The sequence below is a fragment of the Hypanus sabinus genome (assembly GCF_030144855.1).
Source record: "Hypanus sabinus isolate sHypSab1 chromosome 24 unlocalized genomic scaffold, sHypSab1.hap1 SUPER_24_unloc_13, whole genome shotgun sequence".
Lineage (NCBI taxonomy): Eukaryota > Metazoa > Chordata > Chondrichthyes > Myliobatiformes > Dasyatidae > Hypanus > Hypanus sabinus.
Window position 1 is genome coordinate 601,743 of NW_026778926.1, and position 18,071 is coordinate 619,813.

Consider the following 18,071-nt stretch of genomic DNA (forward strand, 5'->3'; position numbering starts at 1 on the left):
CACTCCCCAGGGTCCCCGTCTACCTGTGACTCCACTGTCAGGAACCGTGTCCCCGTCCCCCTGGATCCCTCTGTTCCACAACTATCCCCAGGGTCCCGTCTACCTGTGACTCCACTGTCAGGAACCGTGTCCCCGTCCCCCTGGATCGCTCTGTTACACAACAGACCCAGGGTCCCCGTCTACCTGTGATTCCACTGTCAGGAACCGTGTCCCCGTCCCCCTGGGACCCTCTGTTCCACAACAGTCCCCAGGGTCCCCGTCTGCCTGTGATTCCACAGTCAGGAACTGTGTCCCCGTCCCCCTGGGTCCCTCTGTTCCACAACACTCCCCAGGGTCCCCGTCTACCTGTGACTCCACAGTCAGGAACAGTCCCCGTCCCCCTGGGTCCCTCTGTTCCAAAACACTCCCCAGGGTCCCCGTCTACCTGTGACTCCACTGTCAGGAACCGTGTCCCTGTACCCCTGGGTCCCTCTGTTCCACAACACTCCCCAGGGTCCCCGTCTACCTGTGACTCCACTGTCAGGAACCGTGTCCCCGTCCCGCTGAGTCCCTCCGTTCCACAACACTCCCCAGGGTCCCCGTCTACCTGTGACTCCTCTGTCAGGGAACCGTGTCCCTGTACCCCTGGGTCCCTCTGTTCCACAACACTCCCCAGGGTCCCCGTCTACCTGTGACTCCACTGTCAGGAACCGTGTCCCTGTACCCCAGGGTCCCTCTGTTCCACAACACTCCCCAGGGTCCCAGTCTACCTGTGACTCCACTGTCAGGAACCGTGACCCCGTCTTCCTGGGTCCCTCCGTTCCACAACACTCCCCAGGGTCCCCGTCTACCTGTGACTCCACTGTCAGGGACCGTGTCCCCGTCTTCCTGGGTCCCTCCATTCCACAACACTCCCCGGGATCCCCGTCTACCTGTGAAAGTCCCCCAGTACGATAAGACAGCTTCTACCCCGCTGTTATCAGACTATTGAACGGTCCCCCAGTACGAGAAGACAGCTTCTACCCCGCTGTTATCAGACTATTGAACAGTCCCCCAGTACAATAAGACAGCTTCTACCCCGCTGTTATCAGACTATTGAACAGTCCCCCAGTACGATGAGACAGCTTCTACCCCGCTGTTATCAGACTATTGAATGGTCCCCCAGTACGATAAGACAGCTTCTACCCCGCTGTTATCAGACTATTGAACGGTCCCCCAGTACGATCAGACAGCTTCTACCCCCGTTATCAGACTATTGAACGGTCCCCCAGTACAATAAGACAGCTTCTACCCCGCTGTTATCAGACTATTGAACAGTCCCCCAGTACGATAAGACAGCTTCTACCCCCCTGTTATCAGACTATTGAACGGTCCCCCAGTACAATAAGACAGCTTCTACCCCGCTGTTATCAGACTATTGAACGGTCCCCCAGTACGATGAGACAGCTTCTACCCCCCCTGTATTCAGACTATTGAACAGTCCCCCAGTACGATAAGACAGCTTCTACCCCGCTGTTATCAGACAATTGAACGGTCCCCCAGTACGATAAGACAGCTTCTACCCCCCTGTTATCAGACTATTGAACAGTCCCCCAGTACAATAAGACAGCTTCTACCCCGCTGTTATCAGACTATTGAACGGTCCACAGTACGATAAAACAGCTTCTACCCCGCTGTTATCAGACTATTGAACGGTCCCCCAGTACAATAAGACAGCTTCTACCCCGCTGTTATCAGACTATTGAACAGACCCCCAGTACGATAAGACAGCTTCTACCCCGCTGTTATCAGACTATTGAACGGTCCCCCAGTACGATAAGACAGCTTCTACGCCGCTGTTATCAGACTATTGAACGGTCCCCCAGTACGATAAGACAGCTTCTACCCCCGTTATCAGACTATTGAACGGTCCCCCAGTACGATAAGACAGCTTCTACCCCGCTGTTATCACTCTATTGAAAGGTCCCCCAGTACGATAAGACAGCTTCTACCCCGCTGTTATCAGACAATTGAACGGTCCCCCAGTACGATAAGACAGCTTCTACCCCGCTGTTATCAGACAATTGAAAGGTCCCCCAGTACGATAAGACAGCTTCTACCCCGCTGTTATCAGACTATTAGACGGACCCCCAGTACGATAAGACATTCTACCCCACTGTTATCAGACTATTGAATGGTCCCCCAGTACGATAAGACAGCTTCTACCCCGCTGTTATCAGTCTATTGAAATGTCCCCCAGTACGATAAGACAGCTTCTACCCCGCTGTTATCAGTCTATTGAAATGTCCCCCAGTACGATAAGACGGCTTCTACCCCGCTGTTATCAGTCTATTGAAATGTCCCCCAGTACAATAAGACAGCTTCTACCCCGCTGTTATCAGACTATTGAACGGTCCCCCAGTACGATAAGACAGCTTCTACCCCGCTGTTATCAGACTATTGAACGGTCCCCCAGTACGATAAGACAGCTTCTACCCCGCTGTTATCGGACTATTTAACGGTCCCCAGTACGATAAGACAGCTTCTACCCCGCTGTTATCAGATTATTGAACAGTCCCGCAGTACAATAAGACAGCTTCTACCCCCCTGTTATCAGACTATTGAACAGCCCCCCCACTACGATAAGACAGCTTCTACCCCCCTGTTATCAGACTATTGAACAGTCCCCCAGTACAATAAGACAGCTTCTACCCCGCTGTTATCAGACTATTGAACGGTCCCCCAGTACGATAAGACAGCTTCTACCCCCCTGTTATCAGACTATTGAACAGACCCCCAGTACGATGAGACAGCTTCTACCCCGCTGTTATCACTCTATTGAAAGGTCCCCCAGTACGATAAGACAGCTTCTACCCCGCTGTTATCAGACAATTGAACGGTCCCCCAGTACGATAAGACAGCTTCTACCCCGCTGTTATCAGACAATTGAAAGGTCCCCCAGTACGATAAGACAGCTTCCATCCCGCTGTTATCAGACTATTAAACGGACCCCCAGTACGATAAGACATTCTACCCCACTGTTATCAGACTATTGAACGGTCCCCCAGTACGATAAGACAGCTTCTACCCCGCTGTTATCAGTCTATTGAAAGGTTCCCCAGTACGATAAGACAGCTTCTACCCCGCTGTTATCAGACTATTGAACGGTACCCCAGTACGATAACACAGCTTCTACCCCGCTGTTATCAGTCTATTGAAAGGTCCCCCAGTACGATAAGACAGCTTCTACCCCGCTGTTATCAGACTATTGAACGGACCCCCAGTACGATAAGACATTCTACCCCACTGTTATCAGACTATTGAATGGTCCCCCAGTACGATAAGACAGCTTCTACCCAGCTGTTACCAGACTATTGAACGGTCCCCCTGTACGATAAGACAGCTTCTACCCCGCTGTTATCAGACTATTGAACGGTCCCTCAGTACGATAAGACAGCTTCTACGCCGCTGTTATCAGACTATTGAATGGTCCCCCAGTACGATAAGACAGCTTCTACCCCGCTGTTCTCAGACTATTGAACGGACCCCCAGTACGATAAGACATTCTACCCTGCTGTTATCAGACTATTGAACGGACCCCCAGTACGATAAGACATTCTACCCCGCTGTTATCAGACTATTGAATGGTCCCCCAGTACGATAAGACAGCTTCTACCCAGCTGTTACCAGACTATTGAACGGTCCCCCTGTACGATAAGACAGCCTCTACCCCGCTGTTATCAGACTATTGAACGGTCCCTCAGTACGATAAGACAGCTTCTACCCCGCTGTTATCAGACTATTGAACGGTCCCCCTGTACGATAAGACAGCTTCTACCCCGCTGTTATCAGACTATTGAACGGTCCCTCAGTACGATAAGACAGCTTCTACCCCGCTGTTCTCAGACTATTGAACGGACCCCCAGTACGATAAGACATTCTACCCCACTGTTATCAGACTATTGAACGGTCCCTCAGTACGATAAGACAGCTTCTACCCCGCTGTTATCAGACTATTCAACGGACCCCCAGTACGATAAGACATTCTACCCCGCTGTTATCAGACTATTGAACGGTCCCCCAATACGATAAGACAGCTTCTACCCCGCTGTTATCAGATGATTGAACGGTCCCCCAGTACGATAAGACAGCTTCTACCCCGCTGTTATCAGACTATTGAACGGTCCCCCAGTACGATAAGACAGCTTCTACCCCGCAGTTATCAGATGATTGAACGGTCCCCCAGTACGATAAGACAGCTTCTACCCCGCTGTTATCAGATGATTGAACGGTCCCCCAGTACGATAAGACAGCTTCTACCCCGCTGTTATCAGACTATTGAACGGTCCCCCAGTACGATAAGACAGCTTCTACCCCGCTGTTATCAGACTATTGAACGGTCCCCCAGTACGATAAGACAGCTTCTATCCCGCTGTTATCAGACTATTAAACGGCCCCCCCAGTACGTTAAGACAGCTTATACCCCGCTGTTATCAGACTATTGAATGGTCCCCCAGTACGATAAGACAGCTTCTACCCCGCTGTCATCAGACTATTGAATGGTCCCCCAGTACGATAAGACAGCTTCTACCCCGCTGTCATCAGACTATTGAATGGTCCCCCAGTACGATAAGACAGTTTCTACCCTGCTGTTATCAGACTATTGAACGGTCCCCGAGTACGATAAGACAGCTTCTACCCCCCCGTTATCGGACTATTGAACGTTCCCCCAATACGATAAGACAGCTTCTACCCCGCTGTTATCAGACTATTCAACGATCCCCCAGTACGAGAAGACAGCTTGGACCCCGCTGTTATCAGACTATTGAACGGTCCCCCAGTACGATAAGACAGCTTCTACCCCGCTGTTATCAGACTATTGAATGGTCCCCCAGTACAATAAGACAGCTTCTACCCCGCTGTTATCAGACTATTGAACAGTCCCCCAGTACGATAAGACAGCTTCTACCCCCCTGTTATCAGACTATTGAACGGTCCCCCAGTACAATAAGACAGCTTCTACCCCGCTGTTATCAGACTATTGAACGGTCCCCCAGTACGATAAGACAGCTTCTACCCCCCCTGTATTCAGACTATTGAACGGTCCCCCAGTACAATAAGACAGCTTCTACCCCCCCTGTATTCAGACTATTGAACAGTCCCCCAGTACGATAAGACAGCTTCTACCCCGCTGTTATCAGACAATTGCACGGTCCCCCAGTACGATGAGACAGCTTCTACCCCCCTGTTATCAGACTATTGAACAGTCCCCCAGTACAATAAGACAGCTTCTACCCCGCTGTTATCAGACTATTGAACGGTCCACAGTACGATAAAACAGCTTCTACCCCGCTGTTATCAGACTATTGAACGGTCCCCCAGTATGATAAGACAGCTTCTACGCCGCTGTTATCAGACTATTGAACAGTCCCCCAGTACGATAAGACAGCTTCTACCCCCCTGTTATCAGACTATTGAACAGTCCCCCAGTACAATAAGACAGCTTCTACCCCGCTGTTATCAGACTATTAAACGGTCCCCCAGTACGATAAGTCAGCTTCTACCCCCGTTATCAGACTATTGAACGGTCCCCCAGTACGATAAGACAGCTTCTACCACGCTGTTATCACTCTATTCAAAGGTCCCCCAGTACGATAAGACAGCTTCTACCCCGCTGTTATCAGACAATTGAACGGTCCCCCAGTACGATAAGACAGCTTCTACCCCGCTGTTATCAGACAATTGAAAGGTCCCCCAGTACGATAAGACAGCTTCTACCCCGCTGTTATCAGACAATTGAAAGGTCCCCCAGTACGATAAGACAGCTTCTACCCCGCTGTTATCAGACTATTGAACGGTTCACCAGTACAATAAGACAGCTTCTACCCCGCTGTTATCAGACTATTGAACGGACCCCAGTACGACAATACAGCTTCTACCCCACTGTTATCAGACGATTGAACGGTCCCCCAGTACGATAAGACAGCTTCTACCCCGCTGTTATCAGACTATTGAACGGTCCCCCAGTACGATAAGACAGCTTCTACCCCGCTGTTATCAGACTATTGAACGGTCCCCCAGTACGATAAGACAGATTCTACCCCGCTGTTATCAGACTATTGAACGGTCCCCCAGTACGATAAGACAGCTTCTACCCCCTTGTTATCAGACTATTGAACGGTCCCCCAGTACAATAAGACAGCTTCTACCCCGCTGTTATCAGACTATTGAACAGTCCCCCAGTACAATAAGACAGCTTCTACCCCGCTGTTATCAGACTATTGAACGGTCCCCCAGTACGATAAGAGAGCTTCTACCCCGCTGTTATCAGTCTATTGAAAGGTCCCCCAGTACGATAAGACAGCTTCTACCCCGCTGTTATCAGACAATTGAACGGTCCCCCAGTACGATAAGACAGCTTCTACCCCGCTGTTATCAGCCTATTGAAAGGTCCCCCAGTACGATAAGACAGCTTCTACCCCGCAGTTATCAGTCTATTGAAAGGTCCCCCAGTACGATAAGACAGCTTCTACCCCGCTGTTATCAGCCTATTGAAAGGTCCCCCAGTACGATAAGACAGCTTCTACCCCGCTGTTATCAGACTATTGAACGGACCCCCAGTACGATAAGACATTCTACCCCACTGTTATCAGACTATTGAATGGTCCCCCAGTACGATAAGACAGCTTCTACCCCGCTGTTATCAGTCTATTGAACGGTCCCCCAGTACGATAAGACAGCTTCTACCCCCGTTATCAGACTATTGAACGGTCCCCCAGTACGATAAGACAGCTTCTACCCCGCTGTTATCAGACTATTGAACGGTCCCCCTGTATGATAAGACAGCTTCTACCCCGCTGTTATCAGACAATTGAACGGTCCCCCAGTACGATAAGACAGCTTCTACCCCGCTGTTATCAGTCTATTGAAAGGTCCCCCAGTACGATAAGACATTCTACCCCGCTGTTATCCGACTATTGAACGGACCCCTAGTACGATAAGACATTCTACCCCACTGTTATCAGACTATTGAACGGTCCCTCAGTACGATAAGACAGCTTCTACCCTGCTGTTATCAGACTATTCAACGGACCCCCAGTACGATAAGACATTCTACCCGGCTGTTATCAGACTATTGAACGGTCCCCCAGTACGATAAGACAGCTTCTACCCCGCTGTTATCAGACTATTGAACGGTCCCCCAGTACGATAAGACAGCTTCTACCCCGCTGTAATCAGACTATTGAACGGTCCCCCAGTACGAGAAGACAGCTTCTACCCCGCTGTTATCAGACTATTGAACGGTCCCCCAGTACGAGAAGACAGCTTCTACCCCGCTGTTATCAGACTATTGAACGGTCTCCAAGTACGATAAGACAGCTTCTACCCCGCTGTTACCAGACTATTGAACGGTCCCCCAGTACGATAAGACAGCTTCTACCCCGCTGTTATCAGATGATTGAACGGTCCCCCAGTACGATAAGACAGTTTCTACCCCGCTGTTATCAGACTATTGAACGGTCCCCCAGTACGATAAGACAGCTTCTACCCCGCTGTTATCAGATGATTGAACGGTCCCCCAGTACGATAAGACAGCTTCTACCCCGCTGTTATCAGACAATTGAAAGGTCCCCCAGTACGATAAGACAGCTTCTACCCCGCTGTTATCAGACTATTAGACGGACCCCCAGTACGATAAGACATTCTACCCCACTGTTATCAGACTATTGAATGGTCCCCCAGTACGATAAGACAGCTTCTACCCCGCTGTTATCAGTCTATTGAAATGTCCCCCAGTACGATAAGACAGCTTCTACCCCGCTGTTATCAGTCTATTGAAATGTCCCCCAGTACGATAAGACGGCTTCTACCCCGCTGTTATCAGTCTATTGAAATGTCCCCCAGTACAATAAGACAGCTTCTACCCCGCTGTTATCAGACTATTGAACGGTCCCCCAGTACGATAAGACAGCTTCTACCCCGCTGTTATCAGACTATTGAACGGTCCCCCAGTACGATAAGACAGCTTCTACCCCGCTGTTATCGGACTATTTAACGGTCCCCAGTACGATAAGACAGCTTCTACCCCGCTGTTATCAGATTATTGAACAGTCCCGCAGTACAATAAGACAGCTTCTACCCCCCTGTTATCAGACTATTGAACAGCCCCCCCACTACGATAAGACAGCTTCTACGCCCCTGTTATCAGACTATTGAACAGTCCCCCAGTACAATAAGACAGCTTCTACCCCGCTGTTATCAGACTATTGAACGGTCCCCCAGTACGATAAGACAGCTTCTACCCCCCTGTTATCAGACTATTGAACAGACCCCCAGTACGATGAGACAGCTTCTACCCCGCTGTTATCACTCTATTGAAAGGTCCCCCAGTACGATAAGACAGCTTCTACCCCGCTGTTATCAGGCTATTGAACGGACCCCCAGTACGATAAGACATTCTACCCCACTGTTATCAGACTATTGAAAGGTCCCCCAGTACGATAAGACAGCTTCCATCCCGCTGTTATCAGACTATTAAACGGACCCCCAGTACGATAAGACATTCTACCCCACTGTTATCAGACTATTGAACGGTCCCCCAGTACGATAAGACAGCTTCTACCCCGCTGTTATCAGTCTATTGAAAGGTTCCCCAGTACGATAAGACAGCTTCTACCCCGCTGTTATCAGACTATTGAACGGTACCCCAGTACGATAACACAGCTTCTACCCCGCTGTTATCAGTCTATTGAAAGGTCCCCCAGTACGATAAGACAGCTTCTACCCCGCTGTTATCAGACTATTGAACGGACCCCCAGTACGATAAGACATTCTACCCCACTGTTATCAGACTATTGAATGGTCCCCCAGTACGATAAGACAGCTTCTACCCAGCTGTTACCAGACTATTGAACGGTCCCCCTGTACGATAAGACAGCTTCTACCCCGCTGTTATCAGACTATTGAACGGTCCCTCAGTACGATAAGACAGCTTCTACGCCGCTGTTATCAGACTATTGAACGGTCCCCCAGTACGATAAGACAGCTTCTACCCCGCTGTTCTCAGACTATTGAACGGACCCCCAGTACGATAAGACATTCTACCCTGCTGTTATCAGACTATTGAACGGACCCCCAGTACGATAAGACATTCTACCCCGCTGTTATCAGACTATTGAATGGTCCCCCAGTACGATAAGACAGCTTCTACCCAGCTGTTAACAGACTATTGAACGGTCCCCCTGTACGATAAGACAGCTTCTACCCCGCTGTTATCAGACTATTGAACGGTCCCTCAGTACGATAAGACAGCTTCTACCCCGCTGTTATCAGACTATTGAACGGTCCCCCTGTACGATAAGACAGCTTCTACCCCGCTGTTATCAGACTATTGAACGGTCCCTCAGTACGATAAGACAGCTTCTACCCCGCTGTTCTCAGACTATTGAACGGACCCCCAGTACGATAAGACATTCTACCCCACTGTTATCAGACTATTGAACGGTCCCTCAGTACGATAAGACAGCTTCTACCCCGCTGTTATCAGACTATTCAACGGACCCCCAGTACGATAAGACATTCTACCCCGCTGTTATCAGACTATTGAACGGTCCCCCAATACGATAAGACAGCTTCTACCCCGCTGTTATCAGATGATTGAACGGTCCCCCAGTACGATAAGACAGCTTCTACCCCGCTGTTATCAGACTATTGAACGGTCCCCCAGTACGATAAGACAGCTTCTACCCCGCAGTTATCAGATGATTGAACGGTCCCCCAGTACGATAAGACAGCTTCTACACCGCTGTTATCAGATGATTGAACGGTCCCCCAGTACGATAAGACAGCTTCTACCCCGCTGTTATCAGACTATTGAACGGTCCCCCAGTACGATAAGACAGCTTCTACCCCGCTGTTATCAGACTATTGAACGGTCCCCCAGTACGATAAGACAGCTTCTATCCCGCTGTTATCAGACTATTAAACGGCCCCCCCAGTACGTTAAGACAGCTTATACCCCGCTGTTATCAGACTATTGAATGGTCCCCCAGTACGATAAGACAGCTTCTACCCCGCTGTCATCAGACTATTGAATGGTCCCCCAGTACGATAAGACAGCTTCTACCCCGCTGTCATCAGACTATTGAATGGTCCCCCAGTACGATAAGACAGTTTCTACCCTGCTGTTATCAGACTATTGAACGGTCCCCGAGTACGATAAGACAGCTTCTACCCCCCCGTTATCGGACTATTGAACGTTCCCCCAATACGATAAGACAGCTTCTACCCCGCTGTTATCAGACTATTCAACGATCCCCCAGTACGAGAAGACAGCTTGGACCCCGCTGTTATCAGACTATTGAACGGTCCCCCAGTACGATAAGACAGCTTCTACCCCGCTGTTATCAGACTATTGAATGGTCCCCCAGTACAATAAGACAGCTTCTACCCCGCTGTTATCAGACTATTGAACAGTCCCCCAGTACGATAAGACAGCTTCTACCCCCCTGTTATCAGACTATTGAACGGTCCCCCAGTACAATAAGACAGCTTCTACCCCGCTGTTATCAGACTATTGAACGGTCCCCCAGTACGATAAGACAGCTTCTACCCCCCCTGTATTCAGACTATTGAACGGTCCCCCAGTACAATAAGACAGCTTCTACCCCCCCTGTATTCAGACTATTGAACAGTCCCCCAGTACGATAAGACAGCTTCTACCCCGCTGTTATCAGACAATTGCACGGTCCCCCAGTACGATTAGACAGCTTCTACCCCCCTGTTATCAGACTATTGAACAGTCCCCCAGTACAATAAGACAGCTTCTACCCCGCTGTTATCAGACTATTGAACGGTCCACAGTACGATAAAACAGCTTCTACCCCGCTGTTATCAGACTATTGAACGGTCCCCCAGTATGATAAGACAGCTTCTACGCCGCTGTTATCAGACTATTGAACAGTCCCCCAGTACGATAAGACAGCTTCTACCCCCCTGTTATCAGACTATTGAACAGTCCCCCAGTACAATAAGACAGCTTCTACCCCGCTGTTATCAGACTATTAAACGGTCCCCCAGTACGATAAGTCAGCTTCTACCCCCGTTATCAGACTATTGAACGGTCCCCCAGTACGATAAGACAGCTTCTACCACGCTGTTATCACTCTATTCAAAGGTCCCCCAGTACGATAAGACAGCTTCTACCCCGCTGTTATCAGACAATTGAACGGTCCCCCAGTACGATAAGACAGCTTCTACCCCGCTGTTATCAGACAATTGAAAGGTCCCCCAGTACGATAAGACAGCTTCTACCCCGCTGTTATCAGACAATTGAAAGGTCCCCCAGTACGATAAGACAGCTTCTACCCCGCTGTTATCAGACTATTGAACGGTTCACCAGTACAATAAGACAGCTTCTACCCCGCTGTTATCAGACTATTGAACGGACCCCAGTACGACAATACAGCTTCTACCCCACTGTTATCAGACGATTGAACGGTCCCCCAGTACGATAAGACAGCTTCTACCCCGCTGTTATCAGACTATTGAACGGTCCCCCAGTACGATAAGACAGCTTCTACCCCGCTGTTATCAGACTATTGAACGGTCCCCCAGTACGATAAGACAGATTCTACCCCGCTGTTATCAGACTATTGAACGGTCCCCCAGTACGATAAGACAGCTTCTACCCCCTTGTTATCAGACTATTGAACGGTCCCCCAGTACAATAAGACAGCTTCTACCCCGCTGTTATCAGACTACTGAACAGTCCCCCAGTACAATAAGACAGCTTCTACCCCGCTGTTATCAGACTATTGAACGGTCCCCCAGTACGATAAGAGAGCTTCTACCCCGCTGTTATCAGTCTATTGAAAGGTCCCCCAGTACGATAAGACAGCTTCTACCCCGCTGTTATCAGACAATTGAACGGTCCCCCAGTACGATAAGACAGCTTCTACCCCGCTGTTATCAGCCTATTGAAAGGTCCCCCAGTACGATAAGACAGCTTCTACCCCGCAGTTATCAGTCTATTGAAAGGTCCCCCAGTACGATAAGACAGCTTCTACCCCGCTGTTATCAGCCTATTGAAAGGTCCCCCAGTACGATAAGACAGCTTCTACCCCGCTGTTATCAGACTATTGAACGGACCCCCAGTACGATAAGACATTCTACCCCACTGTTATCAGACTATTGAATGGTCCCCCAGTACGATAAGACAGCTTCTACCCCGCTGTTATCAGTCTATTGAACGGTCCCCCAGTACGATAAGACAGCTTCTACCCCCGTTATCAGACTATTGAACGGTCCCCCAGTACGATAAGACAGCTTCTACCCCGCTGTTATCAGACTATTGAACGGTCCCCCTGTATGATAAGACAGCTTCTACCCCGCTGTTATCAGACAATTGAACGGTCCCCCAGTACGATAAGACAGCTTCTACCCCGCTGTTATCAGTCTATTGAAAGGTCCCCCAGTACGATAAGACATTCTACCCCGCTGTTATCCGACTATTGAACGGACCCCTAGTACGATAAGACATTCTACCCCACTGTTATCAGACTATTGAACGGTCCCTCAGTACGATAAGACAGCTTCTACCCTGCTGTTATCAGACTATTCAACGGACCCCCAGTACGATAAGACATTCTACCCGGCTGTTATCAGACTATTGAACGGTCCCCCAGTACGATAAGACAGCTTCTACCCCGCTGTTATCAGACTATTGAACGGTCCCCCAGTACGATAAGACAGCTTCTACCCCGCTGTAATCAGACTATTGAACGGTCCCCCAGTACGAGAAGACAGCTTCTACCCCGCTGTTATCAGACTATTGAACGGTCCCCCAGTACGAGAAGACAGCTTCTACCCCGCTGTTATCAGACTATTGAACGGTCTCCAAGTACGATAAGACAGCTTCTACCCCGCTGTTACCAGACTATTGAACGGTCCCCCAGTACGATAAGACAGCTTCTACCCCGCTGTTATCAGATGATTGAACGGTCCCCCAGTACGATAAGACAGTTTCTACCCCGCTGTTATCAGACTATTGAACGGTCCCCCAGTACGATAAGACAGCTTCTACCCCGCTGTTATCAGATGATTGAACGGTCCCCCAGTACGATAAGACAGCTTCTACCCCGCTGTTATCAGATGATTGAACGGTCCCCCAGTACGATAAGACAGCTTTTACCCCGCTGTTATCAGACTATTGAACGGTCCCCCAGTACGAGAAGACAGCTTCTACCCCGCTGTTAACAGACTATTGAACGGTCCCCCAGTACGATAAGACAGCTTCTACCCCGCTGTTATCAGAGTATTGAACGGTCCCCCAGTACGATAAGACAGCTTCTACCCCGCTGTTATCAGACTATTGAACGGCCCCCCCAGTACGATAAGACAGCTTCTACCCCGCTGTTATCATTCTATTGAACGGTCCCCCAGTACGATAAGACAGCTTCTACCCCGCTGTTATCAGACTATTGAACGGTCCCCATTACGATAAGACAGCTTCTACCCCGCTGTTATCAGACTATTGAACGGTCCCCAGTACGATAAGACAGCTTCTACCCCGCTGTTATCAGACTATTGAACGGTCCCCCAGTACGATAAGACAGCTTCTACCCCGCTGTTATCAGACTATTGAACGGTCCCCCAGTACGATAAGACAGCTTCTACCCCGCTGTTATCAGACAATTGAACGGTCCCCCAGTACGATAAGACAGCTTCTACCCCGCTGTTATCAGCCTATTGAAAGGTCCCCCAGTACGATAAGACAGCTTCTACCCCGCTGTTATCAGACTATTGAACGGTCCCCCAGTACGATAAGACATTCTACCCCACTGTTATCCGACTATTGAACGGTCCCCCAGTACGATAAGACATTCTACCCCACTGTTATCAGACTATTGAATGGTCCCCCAGTACGATAAGACAGCTTCTACCCCGCTGTTATCAGTCTATTGAACGGTCCCCCAGTACGATCAGACAGCTTCTACCCCCGTTATCAGACTATTGAACGGTCCCGCAGTACGATAAGTCAGCTTCTACCCCCCTGTTATCAGACTATTGAACAGTCCCCCAGTACAATAAGACAGCTTCTACCCCGCTGTTATCAGACTATTGAATGGTCCCCCTGTATGATAAGACAGCTTCTACCCCGCTGTTATCAGACAATTGAACGGTCCCCCAGTACAATAAGACAGCTTCTACCCCGCTGTTATCAGTCTATTGAAAGGTCCCCCGGTACGATAAGACATTCTACCCCGCTGTTATCCGACTATTGAACGGACCCCTAGTACGATAAGACATTCTACCCCACTGTTATCAGACTATTGAACGGTCCCTCAGTACGATAAGACAGCTTCTACCCTGCTGTTATCAGACTATTCAACGGACCCCCAGTACGATAAGACATTCTACCCGGCTGTTATCAGACTATTGAACGGTCCCCCAGTACGGTAAGACAGCTTCTACCCTGCTGTTATCAGACTATTGAACGGTCCCCCAGTACGAGAAGACAGCTTCTACCCCGCTGTTACCAGACTATTGAACGGTCTCCAAGTACGATAAGACAGCTTCTACCCCGCTGTTATCAGACTATTGAACGGTCCCCCAGTACGAGAAGACAGCTTCTACCCCGCTGTTATCAGACTATTGAACGGTCTCCAAGTACGAGAAGACAGCTTCTACCCCGCTGTTATCAGACTATTGAACGGTCCCCCAGTACGATAAGACAGCTTCTACCCCGCTGTTATCAGACTATTGAACGGTCCCCCAGTACGATAAGACAGCTTCTACCCCGCTGTTATCAGATGATTGAACGGTCCCCCAGTACGATAAGACAGCTTCTACCCCGCTGTTATCAGATGATTGATCAGTCCCCCAGTACGATAAGACAGCTTCTACCCCGCTGTTATCAGACAATTGAACGGTCCCCCAGTACGAGAAGACAGCTTATACCCCGCTGTTATCAGACTATTGAACGGACCCCAGTACGATAAGACAGCTTCTACCCCGCTGTTATCAGACTATTGAATGGCCCCCCCAGTACGATAAGACAGCTTCTACCCCGCTGTTATCAGACTATTGAACGGTCCCAAAGTATGATAAGACAGCTTCTACCCCGCTGTTATCAGACTATTGAACGGTCCCCCAGTACGATAAGACAGCTTCTACCCCGCTGTTATCAGACTATTGAACGGTCCCCCAGTACGAAAAGACAGCATCTACCCCGCTGTTATCAGACTATTAAACGGCCCCCCCAGTACGTTAAGACAGCTTATACCCCGCTGTTATCAGACTATTGAATGGTCCCCCAGTACGATAAGACAGCTTCTACCCCGCTGTCATCAGACTATTGAATGGTCCCCCAGTACGATAAGACAGCTTCTACCCCACTGTTATCAGACTATTGAACGGTCCCCCAGTACGATAAGACAGCTTCTGCCCCGCTGTCATCAGACTAGTCAATGGTCCCCCAGTACGATAAGACAGTTTCTACCCTGCTGTTATCAGACTATTGAATGGTCCCCCAGTACGATAAGACAGCTTATACCCCGCTGTTATCAGACTATTGAACGGTCCCCCAGTACGATAAGACAGCTTCTACCCCGCTGTTATCAGACTATTGAACGGTCCCCCAGTACGATAAGACAGCTTCTACCCCGCTGTTATCAGACTATTGAACGGTCCCCCAGTACGATAAGACATTCTACCCCACTGTTATCAGACTATTGAATGGTCCCCCAGTACGATAAGACAGCTTCTACCCCGCTGTTATCAGTCTATTGAACGGTCCCCCAGTACGATAAGACAGCTTCTACCCCCGTTATCAGACTATTGAACGGTCCCCCAGTACGATAAGACAGCTTCTACCCCGCTGTTATCAGACTATTGAACGGTCCCCCTGTATGATAAGACAGCTTCTACCCCGCTGTTATCAGACAATTGAACGGTCCCCCAGTACGATAAGACAGCTTCTACCCCGCTGTTATCAGTCTATTGAAAGGTCCCCCAGTACGATAAGACATTCTACCCCGCTGTTATCCGACTATTGAACGGACCCCTAGTACGATAAGACATTCTACCCCACTGTTATCAGACTATTGAACGGTCCCTCAGTACGATAAGACAGCTTCTACCCTGCTGTTATCAGACTATTCAACGGACCCCCAGTACGATAAGACATTCTACCCGGCTGTTATCAGACTATTGAACGGTCCCCCAGTACGATAAGACAGCTTCTACCCCGCTGTTATCAGACTATTGAACGGTCCCCCAGTACGATAAGACAGCTTCTACCCCGCTGTAATCAGACTATTGAACGGTCCCCCAGTACGAGAAGACAGCTTCTACCCCGCTGTTATCAGACTATTGAACGGTCCCCCAGTACGAGAAGACAGCTTCTACCCCGCTGTTATCAGACTATTGAACGGTCTCCAAGTACGATAAGACAGCTTCTACCCCGCTGTTACCAGACTATTGAACGGTCCCCCAGTACGATAAGACAGCTTCTACCCCGCTGTTATCAGATGATTGAACGGTCCCCCAGTACGATAAGACAGTTTCTACCCCGCTGTTATCAGACTATTGAACGGTCCCCCAGTACGATAAGACAGCTTCTACCCCGCTGTTATCAGATGATTGAACGGTCCCCCAGTACGATAAGACAGCTTCTACCCCGCTGTTATCAGATGATTGAACGGTCCCCCAGTACGATAAGACAGCTTTTACCCCGCTGTTATCAGACTATTGAACGGTCCCCCAGTACGAGAAGACAGCTTCTACCCCGCTGTTAACAGACTATTGAACGGTCCCCCAGTACGATAAGACAGCTTCTACCCCGCTGTTATCAGAGTATTGAACGGTCCCCCAGTACGATAAGACAGCTTCTACCCCGCTGTTATCAGACTATTGAACGGCCCCCCCAGTACGATAAGACAGCTTCTACCCCGCTGTTATCATTCTATTGAACGGTCCCCCAGTACGATAAGACAGCTTCTACCCCGCTGTTATCAGACTATTGAACGGTCCCCATTACGATAAGACAGCTTCTACCCCGCTGTTATCAGACTATTGAACGGTCCCCAGTACGATAAGACAGCTTCTACCCCGCTGTTATCAGACTATTGAACGGTCCCCCAGTACGATAAGACAGCTTCTACCCCGCTGTTATCAGACTATTGAACGGTCCCCCAGTACGATAAGACAGCTTCTACCCCGCTGTTATCAGACAATTGAACGGTCCCCCAGTACGATAAGACAGCTTCTACCCCGCTGTTATCAGCCTATTGAAAGGTCCCCCAGTACGATAAGACAGCTTCTACCCCGCTGTTATCAGACTATTGAACGGTCCCCCAGTACGATAAGACATTCTACCCCACTGTTATCCGACTATTGAACGGTCCCCCAGTACGATAAGACATTCTACCCCACTGTTATCAGACTATTGAATGGTCCCCCAGTACGATAAGACAGCTTCTACCCCGCTGTTATCAGTCTATTGAACGGTCCCCCGTACGATAAGACAGCTTCTACCCCCGTTATCAGACTATTGAACGGTCCCGCAGCACGATAAGTCAGCTTCTACCCCACTGTTATCAGACTATGGAACAGTCCCCCAGTACAATAAGACAGCTTCTACCCCGCTGTTATCAGACTATTGAATGGTCCCCCTGTATGATAAGACAGCTTCTACCCCGCTGTTATCAGTCTATTGAAAGGTCCCCCGGTACGATAAGACATTCTACCCCGCTGTTATCCGACTATTGAACGGACCCCTAGTACGATAAGACATTCTACCCCACTGTTATCAGACTATTGAACGGTCCCTCAGTACGATAAGACAGCTTCTACCCTGCTGTTATCAGACTATTCAACGGACCCCCAGTACGATAAGACATTCTACCCGGCTGTTATCAGACTATTGAACGGTCCCCCAGTACGATAAGACAGCTTCTACCCCGCTGTCATCAGACTATTGAACGGTCCCCCAGTACGATAAGACAGCTTCTACCCCGCTGTTATCAGCCTATTGAAAGGTCCCCCAGTACGATAAGACAGCTTCTACCCCGCTGTTATCAGACTATTGAACGGACCCCCAGTACGATAAG